This window comes from Nannospalax galili, unplaced genomic scaffold, assembly GCF_000622305.1.
Source record: "Nannospalax galili isolate Female #2095 unplaced genomic scaffold, S.galili_v1.0 scaffold936, whole genome shotgun sequence".
Taxonomy (NCBI): domain Eukaryota; kingdom Metazoa; phylum Chordata; class Mammalia; order Rodentia; family Spalacidae; genus Nannospalax; species Nannospalax galili.
In genome coordinates, this window is record NW_008337142.1 from 441,384 (window position 1) to 451,725 (window position 10,342).

Consider the following 10,342-nt stretch of genomic DNA (forward strand, 5'->3'; position numbering starts at 1 on the left):
GTTCAATGCCCACTGAGGTCAAAAGAAGGCATTGAATTCCTCTGGAACCGGAGTTATGGATGGTTGTTAGCCACCATGTAGGTGCTGGGAACAAAATTCAGGTCCTCTGCAAGGGCAGCCAATAATCTTAACCACTACCATCTTTCCAGTTCAATTTTTACCAAGCATTAAGAACATGACAGCAGCCTTATGTTCCAAATATTTCTTGATTATTAAATTATAAATGCAAAATTTAAGGTGTTGTTTTGATAACCATACAGTTCTCTTAATTACAGTTTGCCAGTAAAGTTTTTTTTTAGGGGGGTGTTGTTTTGAGACAGGGTCTCACTATGTAGCCCTGGCTGGCTGGAAACTCACTACATAGACCAGGATGGTCTCCAACTCATTGAGATCCACCTGTTTCTGCCTCCCTAATGCTGGGATTAAAGGAACTGAATTTCTCTGTGCCATTTTTCATACTCATGAAATGAGCTGTTTTACAGCTGCTGCCCAGGACACTGTTAGTATGTATAGAGCCTTCAGAATGGTGTCTACACAGTGAAAACACTATGCAAAGGATAGCTTAATAGCTATCCAATTAGTATTGGATCATGAGAGACCCGTGTAATGATGCAAAAGGGACCTGATGAGGAAATTCACAACTTTCTTCATCTAATACTCCTGGTAATAACTAGTGCAGAATATTTATAACTGGTGGAAAATGGCAGAAAGATTGCAAGAGCCAGAGGTGGTAGATGAATACTAGGAAACTGTGTTGTCTGGGCATCATAGTATAGTTGCATATGTGAACTCACAGTCCTTGTGACAGTATTCACAAGACTTGTGCAAATCTAAGCCAGACAGGGGCCCAGCATGGATGGAAGAGGTGGGCAAGAAGTCCAGATCCTAGCCTTAGGTGAGGGTGTTTTGGCAATTGATAGACGCTTTAGTTTCCAACTTGACTCAATCTAGAATCACCTGGGAGGAAAGTCTCAATGAAGGATTGTCTGCATTTGATTGGCCTGTGGCATGTCTGGTATGGGGGTGAGAGGTTGTCTTAAGTTATTTCATGTAGGAAGACTGAGCCCACTGTGGAGGACAGCAATCCCTAGGCAGGAGTCCCTGAACTATATTAATGAAGAAATCAAGCTGAGCACAAGCAAACAACCAAGAATGTTATTGACTACGGATGTGATGGGACAGCGGCATCAAGCTCCTGCTTCCTTGAATTTCCAACAATTATGGACTGTGACCTGTAATTGTAAGGCCCCCCACAATCCTGTCTCCCTTAAAGTTGCTTTTGTCAGGGCATTTTATCATAGCAACAGGAACGAAACTAGAACACCCTCAAATTATCAGAGAATCCTGAGCAAAGGGATCAAATTGGAGGCATCACAATACCTGATTTCGAGGCATAATACAAAACCACAGTAACAAAATAGCATAATGTTGACATAAAATGCATAAATCAATAAAACTGAATAGAAAGCCCAGAAATAAACTCAATTTTGTATTTAGTGTCTCAAATTGAAGCTTTCTCTCTTAGAGAGGAAGGAGGTTCACACAAGTCAGGAAGCTAATGAACCTTGCTCAGACAGTTACAAGACTCATGAGCCCTCCCCCGACCCTGGGTTACATAAACAGTAAAGCGCTGCTGAAGGAGAGGATACTCTTCAGTGGAGCTGCCTGGAAGTTGGTCAGAGAAATCTAGGGATGCAATTTTCATGAGTCATCACCCCTGTTGAGTGGGCTTTTTAGTGATGCAGTTGCTTTTGACACATGCTCCTGCAAGTAACTGCTCATCACACTTTTGGAGGCAACCCCAATACACTTATTGGTTGAGTGAGAAGAATCAGTTCTTTAACTGTCATTGGTGCCTCATTTAGAGCTAATGGATCTTTGTTCATGTCTCTTCTTATTTGCTTTCAATTGCTGTGACAAAACACTCTCTGACCACTACCAATTTGGGGAGGAGTTTATTTGGCTTATATCTCCCAGATCACAGTTCATCACTGAGAGAGCCTCAGGTAAGAACTCATGGCAGGAGCCTAGAGACAGGACTTGAAGCACAGGCCATGGAGGAAAGTCACTTACTGGCTTGTTCTAGTGGCCTGTACTCAGCCTGCCCTCCTATAAAATACAGGGCCACCTGCCCAAGTGTGGCACTGCACACAGCAGGCTGGGCCCTCCCACATCATTCAACAATCAAGAAAATGCTTCACAGACATGACCACAGGTCAATCCAATGTAGGCAATTTCCAAACTGACCCTGGTGTGTCAAGTTGACAACTAAAACTATCTATCACATCTCCCAAGGAAAAACTACATGATACTCACACATGTGTGGCCAAGAAATTATCAGCAAAGATGCCAAAACATACATTGTAAAAGGACATTGTCTTTAACAAATCATTCTGTGAAAATGGTATAGCTGAAAGCTTGAAATTTGATTCTTATCTCCCCACTCAGCTCAAAAATCAACTCCATGGGTCAAAGACTTTAATGTGAGTCCTGAAATTTTGAAACTATTTGAAGAAAACATAAGAGAAACAATTGAAGTTGCTGGGAAAGGCAATGGTTTTCTGGGTAGAGCTCCAAAGACACCAGAAACAGAGCCAAAAATTAACAAATGGGATTAGAGCAAAACAAAGTTTCTGTACAGCAAAAGAAACAAGCAAGGTAGTGAAGGGTCAGTTCATGCCCTGGGAGAAAGTATTTATGATTCATGCATTAAAAGGGGGGCACAACTTGCTGTAGTAAAGTTGTGAAACCAGTCAAGATGCCAATCAACACATTAATGTTGTAAAGAAATAGCATATATATATACCACATAATGCTATTCCATTGTAATGAAGCATTGGATCTTGTTATTTGCAGTAAAATTAATGGAACTGACTGTAGGAAATTATGTTAAATGAGCGAAGTTAGACAGAGGAAGAGAACCTTATATTCTAAGTCACATGTGGAAGGTATAAACAAAGTCATCCTGAACATATAATAGCAATTACTAGGGTCTGGGAAGCTTGCTGAGGAGGGCAGAGATTAAAGGATGGGTTGATGTAATTACTGCACTCTGAATCCATGTATCAAAAAATCTCAGTGAACTCTATTAATGTATGCTATTAATACGTGTTAATAATTAGAGAACAAAATGGTGGTGCCATCTGCATCAAGATGGAGGACAGCAAAGAAAGGAAGCCAGGTCCACAAAGGCAAACAGTGCATGCTATTTCTCATATGAAGCTTTAAAAAGTTGGTATTTATGTAACAGAGAAATTTAGGCAACCAAGGAAGTGGGGCAGAAAAGAATAAAAGGAGTTTAGAGAATGGGTACCAAAATGGTTAGAAAGAATAATTCAGGGTGGTATTTTGTGAAGATCTAGTAGACTCTGGAAGGTTACAAAAATATAACAAGAAGGAAACCAGGCATGGCGGCACACACCTTTAATCCCAGCACTTGGGAGGAAGAGGCAGGTGGATTTCTATGAGACCAGCTGAGGCTTCAGGTAGACCTTTTCTCAAAACAAGAAAGGAGGAAGGCAGAGAGAGAGAGAAAGAGAGAGAGAGAGAGAGAGAGAGAGAGAGAGAGAGAGAGAGGGAGAGAGAGAGAGAACAAGAAGGAAATGATCCGAGAATTTATGAATACTGTATTAGTTTCCACCATTGAGACAAAAGCCACCTTAAAGGAGGAAAAAGGTGGAAAGGTTGGTTTTGGCTCCTGGTTTCCCAGATGTTAGTCCATGGCCACTGGCTCTGTTATTTCTGGGCCATCAGGGGAAAAATCATGGCAGGGAGCTTGAGGTAGAGCAAAGTTGCTCAGCTCATAGTAGCCAGGAAGAAAGGAAAGGGAGGGTTAAGGAAGACTCATTTGGGGTGTGCTCCGTGGGACCAATTCCTTCCAACTAGATACTACCACTTACATGCCCCACCACTTTCCAAAAGGCCATTCAATTATGGGCGCATGAATAGACTGATTCATTGATGAGGTCAGAGGCCTTGTAACCTAAGCACTTCCCAAAAACTTGACCTCTGATTCCTGCTTTACTGGGACCAACCCCTCAACACTCAAGCCTTTGAGGAACACTTCAAACCCAAATATCTGTGTTGAAATACCACACTAGACTCCATTAATGTGTGTAATTATTGTGGTAATAAAATGTAAACATAAAAGACATGTCTATGAGATGATCTCAAGTTTTATAAAAATAGGAACAGAAAAAGTGCAGCAACTAAAGCAATGGTACATCAGTAACAAAATTGCTAAGATTCATTAAGTCCTTCAAGGTACAATGCACGTACTGGCTCATTAAATTCAGCACCACCTTATTAATTGGTGGTTATTTATCATTGCCATTTTACTAAGAAACAGATGTAGGGAGACTAAATAAAATGATCATGGTTGCATAGTTTGTTTATGTTGAAATTAGAATTCAGCCCCAGGTTTATCCAGAGCCTTAGCATTTAGTCAACAAAGCCACAATAAATGGTAGTTTTGATAAAAACTTAAAATACTGAGGGCTAAACTACTTGCATTGCTTAAGACAGTCCTGGTTTGTGCTTTCTGGACATGTAATAACTTCTTTCTGCATGCTCCAGACTGTTTAGTTTGGATAATGTGATGGTTTGAATGAAAATGTCCCTCATAGGCTCCAAGTGTTTGGACATTTTGTCCCCAGATGATGGCACTGTTTTGGGGAGTTTTAGAAGGTGTGGCTATCCTGGAGGAAGCACATCACTGGAGGTGGGCTTAGAGAGTTCTTAAGCCTTGCCAATCTCCAGTTGCTCTCTTATTTCCTGTGCCTGCTGGAAGATGTAGTGCTTAGCTTCTACTCCTCCTGTTCCAGCCACCTCTACCTCCATGCCCCCTTGCCAAGCGGACTGTAATTCTCCTGGAACTATAAGCTCAAATAAATTCTTCTTTCTATAAATTTCTTGTGTCATTGTTTCTATCATGGCAGCAGAAAAGTGACTAATATAGATAATAAGTGACAGGGCCAAAGACCCTTCCATATTCCATGATTCTAAAAGTGTGAAAATAAAAAAGAAATTGGAGTTATATTCCATTAGGTCATGAGGGGCTTATGAGTGTTCAGAGAAATGGAATTAGCTGGGAACATTCATCTTTTTCTTTTCTTCATCCACCACTCTTGAGAATAATTAACTAAAACTAGAACTGTCTGGTAACTGTCTCTCCCTTCACTACACTATGCCCCCATGGAAATTTAAGAGAATTTGTAGCTGGAAGCAGCTTCCTTGCAGCAATGGCCAGTAGAAACATGGCCCAAATCACAGAATCTAGGGAAAGCTGAACACTCATATGAATGTTTGTGCTTCTAAGTTCTGAGATCACGACTCAGGAGACAGGTACCAGACACAATGTCTCCCCAATCTCACTGCAGCACACCTGCCAGGAACCAACCACTGCCAAAATATCTGGGTGAGTACAATTCAAATAGGGATAATGTGTTTTCTACTATAAAAGCCCTTTAGGTATATTTCTTCCTCTTCCTGATCATGTAGCTTACCACCTTGATCTCAGAACTTAATGTTTTCACCACCAAATCTTTATTTTCCCTGTAAATTTAGCAAGGAACTTATATTTAGGATATAGATTTTTTTTGATACAGGGTTTCCTTATAGCCTCAGTTGGCCTGGAATTTTCTATGTTGACCAGATTAGCCTCAATCTCATAGAGATCCACATGCCTTTGCCCCCCAAGTTCTGGGATTAAAGATATAGTCACTCAGATACAGTCATTATTATTCTCCGTCAATATAGAAATTCCCATTTTGGGGAGAGTACTTGTTGCTTGATATTCTCCATGTATCACACTTAAATTCTTGAAAATACCTTGAAGTTTTGATTATTCTTCTTTGATAAATGAAGCCACGGAGTTCCTAGATATGAATAAATTACCCAGAATCACCAAGGTGGCAAAGGGTGGCATCAAATATACTCTGCTTCCCATTACCTTCTTTCTGGTATTTTTTGAGACAGGGTATCCCTATAGCCCCAGCTGGCCTGGAATTCACTATGTAGACAAGGCTGGCCTTGAACTCACAGACATCTGCCTGCCTCTGCCTCCTGAGTGCTGGGACTAAAGGTGTGCGCCACCACACCTGGCTAACAATTTACCTTTTTAATTTTATTTTTATTGAATTTTTGTGATTTTCATACAATATAGCTTGATGGCATTTAGATTCCCCTCCCCTATTCACATGTGAATATATATATGGCCTATAGAGTCTGGTTTGTGTCCCCAATGTCCTTTAGCATGGGTTCATCCACTGGTCTTACCAAGAGCCCCATCCCTATAAGTCAATTTCTTTCCCCCTTTGAGAAAAGTTCCTTAGGCTGTTATGGGATTTCTTATGTACTTCCCCATGTCTATGATGGGATTTTGTCTGATTTGAGCTTACGTGGGACTTATGCATGCTGTCACTATTTTTGTGAGTTCATATGAGAATCTGACAGCTGTGAGGAATACTGTGTTTCCTTGCGGCCTTCCAGCCCCTCTGACTCTTACGATCTTTCCATCTCTTCTTCCAAAATGATTTTTGAGTCTTTAAAGCAGAGGCTTGAAATAGGTGTCCAATTCAGGAAGAAGCACTCCACGGCCTCTTGTTAGCTGCACATTGGTCAATTAGTGGTTTCTGTCCTATGTTAAGGAAACTTCTCTACTGAGAGTTGAGTGATGCATTCATCCTATGTACACTGAAAATGTATCACTTAGGGTTAAGCATCTCACAACACTTATTCTCTGCATTTGACCAGTTCTGGAATTCTTTAATAGTCTCTGTTCAATGGGAGGGTGTTGCGGGTTCTCCTCAGGCCAGCTGTGAAGACCCTGACCTGGATCAGGTCCCCTGCTGTTTAGGGGTGGGCAAGAGGCATGGAGTCACGACACACAGACCCTGGGAGTCAGGCAGACGCAAGCACTAGGCAAGGTGCTGCAGGCTTGTTTAATGCAGGAGGGGGCAGGCCTTATATTTCCCTTTTCTCTGCCCCCAAATCCCCTTAGTCAGCATACCGTTTTCTGATTGGTCTGCGCCACACAGCCTGTCAGCAGTCACTGGGCTCGCGAGCAGGGTACGGAGTCGTGGACTCCTATTGGCGGGCTATTTGTGGACCAAGAAGTGAAGTGAATTCTCACTGAATCCCAGGGCTCTGGGTCCGTATCATCTTTGGAGGCCTCCTGCTACATTTCCACACTTTTTCTTTAAAAATGACTGTTCAGCAAGAGACTGTAGGAAGCTCTGCCTCAGGATGACCCCAGGATCATGGACTGTGCCTGTCTTAGGTTGTCCTATTCAGGCATGAACCTTACCCATCATTGGAGCATGGGCATACACATCCATGTCTTGGCTTAGGTTGATTCAGCCCAACAGGAGCTTACCTGTCATTGGGTACCAGCCTTCCAAGGGATATAATCCTGGGGGATCAGTCGAGGTGGGGAATTATCTGTAGGAGGCCTCCTACATTTGTGCAAGCCAAGTCTGTCTGGCTGCATAGGGCAGGTTGAAATCATCTTCGTGTATTGCTCTGAGGGCCTGACACACCAAGTGATTGAATTTTTTCTGACTGCAGCAACAAAGAACAAGGCATTTAAGAAGTAGAAAGAGAAGATTAATTATGCCTGTCAGTAGAAGGTAAGTGATGATCCAAGGCGGGTCAAACAGTGCTCTGAGATTAGAGGCACTGCCTGCATAATCTTGGACAGTCAGGTTGAACAGCCCAATGCATGAGGATGTGTTGTTGGTACTGAAGCATAGTTATTTAGGGGCCAGGAGCCATTGAATGATTCCCAGGAAGTAACTGGGTCCATGGTGGGGAGGCCAAGCATAGAATTAGTTGAATAGAGGGTGGGGTAGGCTGGAGAATGAAGCAATAAAGGCAAGAGTATAGCCGGGGAGGGGACTAAGGCCCAGAGATCATGGGCTGTGGCAGGGGCAGGGGAGAGCAAAACCACTTATCCAGATAGCGGCGAGGCCGCTGGGTCCTGGGGGTCCTGTTAGTGAGTTGCCTGTCTCACATCTCTTGCTGGAATCCATACTGGCTTTGTTTCTGTCTGAGGAAACACACAAGCATAGACTCACCCTCTTGTTAACAAGGGGGTGGGCAGATGCCATTAACATGTTACTGGGTCCTTCCATCTCAGTAGTGGCAGGGGTATAAGGCAAGGTGTTGTCCTTTCCCTAATAGTCCCAAGTTATAGTGGAGCATGATATCATCATAAAAGGCACAGTCATCCGTGGTAAGAACCGTACCCATGTCCTCTAGAACATCTCAGCCCCATAAGTTACGGGGAATATCCGTTATTTAAGCCTCAGAAAATAGAACTTTTTATAAACATAAACAAATATAATATTCATAATTGAATTTTATATATTTTGAAAAATGCCCAGGTAGCCAAAAAAAAAAAAAGAATCACAAACCTCTATGAAAACACCAAAAGAGTTATGTTAATTCTGATGACTCTTTTAGACTAAGCAAAAGTTTTAGTTCCTTTCAATAAATAAAAATTTGAAAGTAGTAGTCTCCATCTGTTGTGAATAGAAGCTTCTTTGACAAGGGGTGGAAGATACACTTGTCTATAAATATATGGATGAATATTTAGAGAGGGTAGGAAATTATGTTGGTCTAGGGAAGTGGGAAAGTAGTTTTTCCTCTAGGACCTCCTATGACCTCACCAGCCATGTGTATTTGGCTATGTTTACAGTACCACGTATGAGTTCCCTCCTGTAGCAGGAGGCCTCCAAAGATGTTTAGGACCCAGAGTCCTGGGATTCAGTGAGAATTCACTACACTTCTTGGTCCGCAAATAGCCTGCCAAAAGGAGCCCACACCTCCGTACCCTGCTTGTGAGCCCAGTGACTGCTGACAGACTGTGTGGCGTGGACCAATCAGAAAATGATATGCTGACTAAAGGGACTTTGGGGTGGAGAAAAGGGAAATATAAGGCCTGCCCTCTCCTGCATTAAATGAGCCAAGTCCAGTTGAGGCTGTGACGTACAGTCTTTAGCCCAATGGAACCCTCTTTTGCACTTTGGGCAGCGAGTCTTGGGGCAGGCTGCACTTCTTGGACAGTGGCTACGAAAGTGGCCAAGCCCCCCATAGTTCCAGCAGCCTTCCCATGCACCAAAGTGGGTGGGTTTTCCTTGTGACAAAAAAGTCTTCAAGGAGGCAGTCAAAGCCTCAATAGGGCCAGCCCTAGGGTCTAAGTCTCTAGTAGCAAATACCCATTTGTGAATGTTATCATTGCAGACAGGCATGATAGCATTATGAGTAGGGATGTTTAGTCCCTCCCAGGTTAATTGTTTGATAAGCACCTCTCAGGTGGGTCCAGACTCCACCCTCCACTCTACTGCTTCAGTGACATGGGTAAGGAAGTCCATGAAGGACTCCCTGACTGTTGAATCAAATTATGGAAAAAGACTTGTGGGTCACTGGGGAAGCAACATTTAAGGACCTTAAAGGCCAAGTCAGAAACTTGTTGAAAATAGGCATGGAGGCCAATAGTAGACTGGGAGATGGGGTCAGATTCCGTGAGTATGTCCAACATAATGTTGAGGCCATATTGGAGATTTAGGCATGCCTGGTTTTCAGCCTGATCATCATAGGCTGTGCACCAGTTTAGAAAGACTGAGGGCTCTAAGACTGCCTTTAGTAAGTTATACCAATTGTAGTGGGTTTGTAAATGTAAGGGCCACTGGCGAAGAACCTGTTCAAAATATGGGGAGTCAGGGCCCGATTTCTCAGCTGCCTTGTGGATAAGAATGAGGTCAGCAAGTGGGGTGGGCAGCCGTGGATGTTGTGCCACATCAGGGCCAACGTTAACCGGAAATGTGGACAAAGGTGGGCGAGGCTTTAAGGAGGGTGGCCTAGGAGGGAGGGGCACAGTAGCAGGGGAAGGGGCGGGATGGTTATGGGGGGGAGAGTAACTCCTTCCAAGGGTAATGGGGCAGGGGAATTTCTGGGCATGGTAGCTGTAGGAGAGTATCCTAAAATATAGGCAAAGAAGCTCCTTCCTTATTGGAAGTGGGCTCAGAGGCTGCATCCACCTCTGGGTCTGGGAGTTCCAGGGTCAAGGTAATAGCCAGATCTACACTAGATTGCTGTCGGCAGTGTTTGTTGTGGGCCAAGATGACTTCCTCAGGAGAGGAGGATTTAAGGCTAGCAATGATGGCTAGGAGGATTGGTACAAATGATGCGGGGGAGGTGATCCCTGACCTGACCTCCCTTTTTCGGGCCAGGGAGAGGACTCACATCCATGTGTCAGGGTCCCACATGTTTTCAGGGGAGACCCACAGAGCCAAATTAGTGGCTTTGTCCCAAAAGGGTTCTATATTTTTTTGTTTTACTT

General features: G+C 43.3%; 1 pseudogene; it reads left to right on the top strand.

Annotated features, from left to right (window-relative positions):
- Positions 1 to 9,787: 9,787 nt before the first annotated feature.
- Positions 9,788 to 10,342, top strand: part of LOC103733388 — a 7,593-nt pseudogene continuing 7,038 nt past the window's right edge.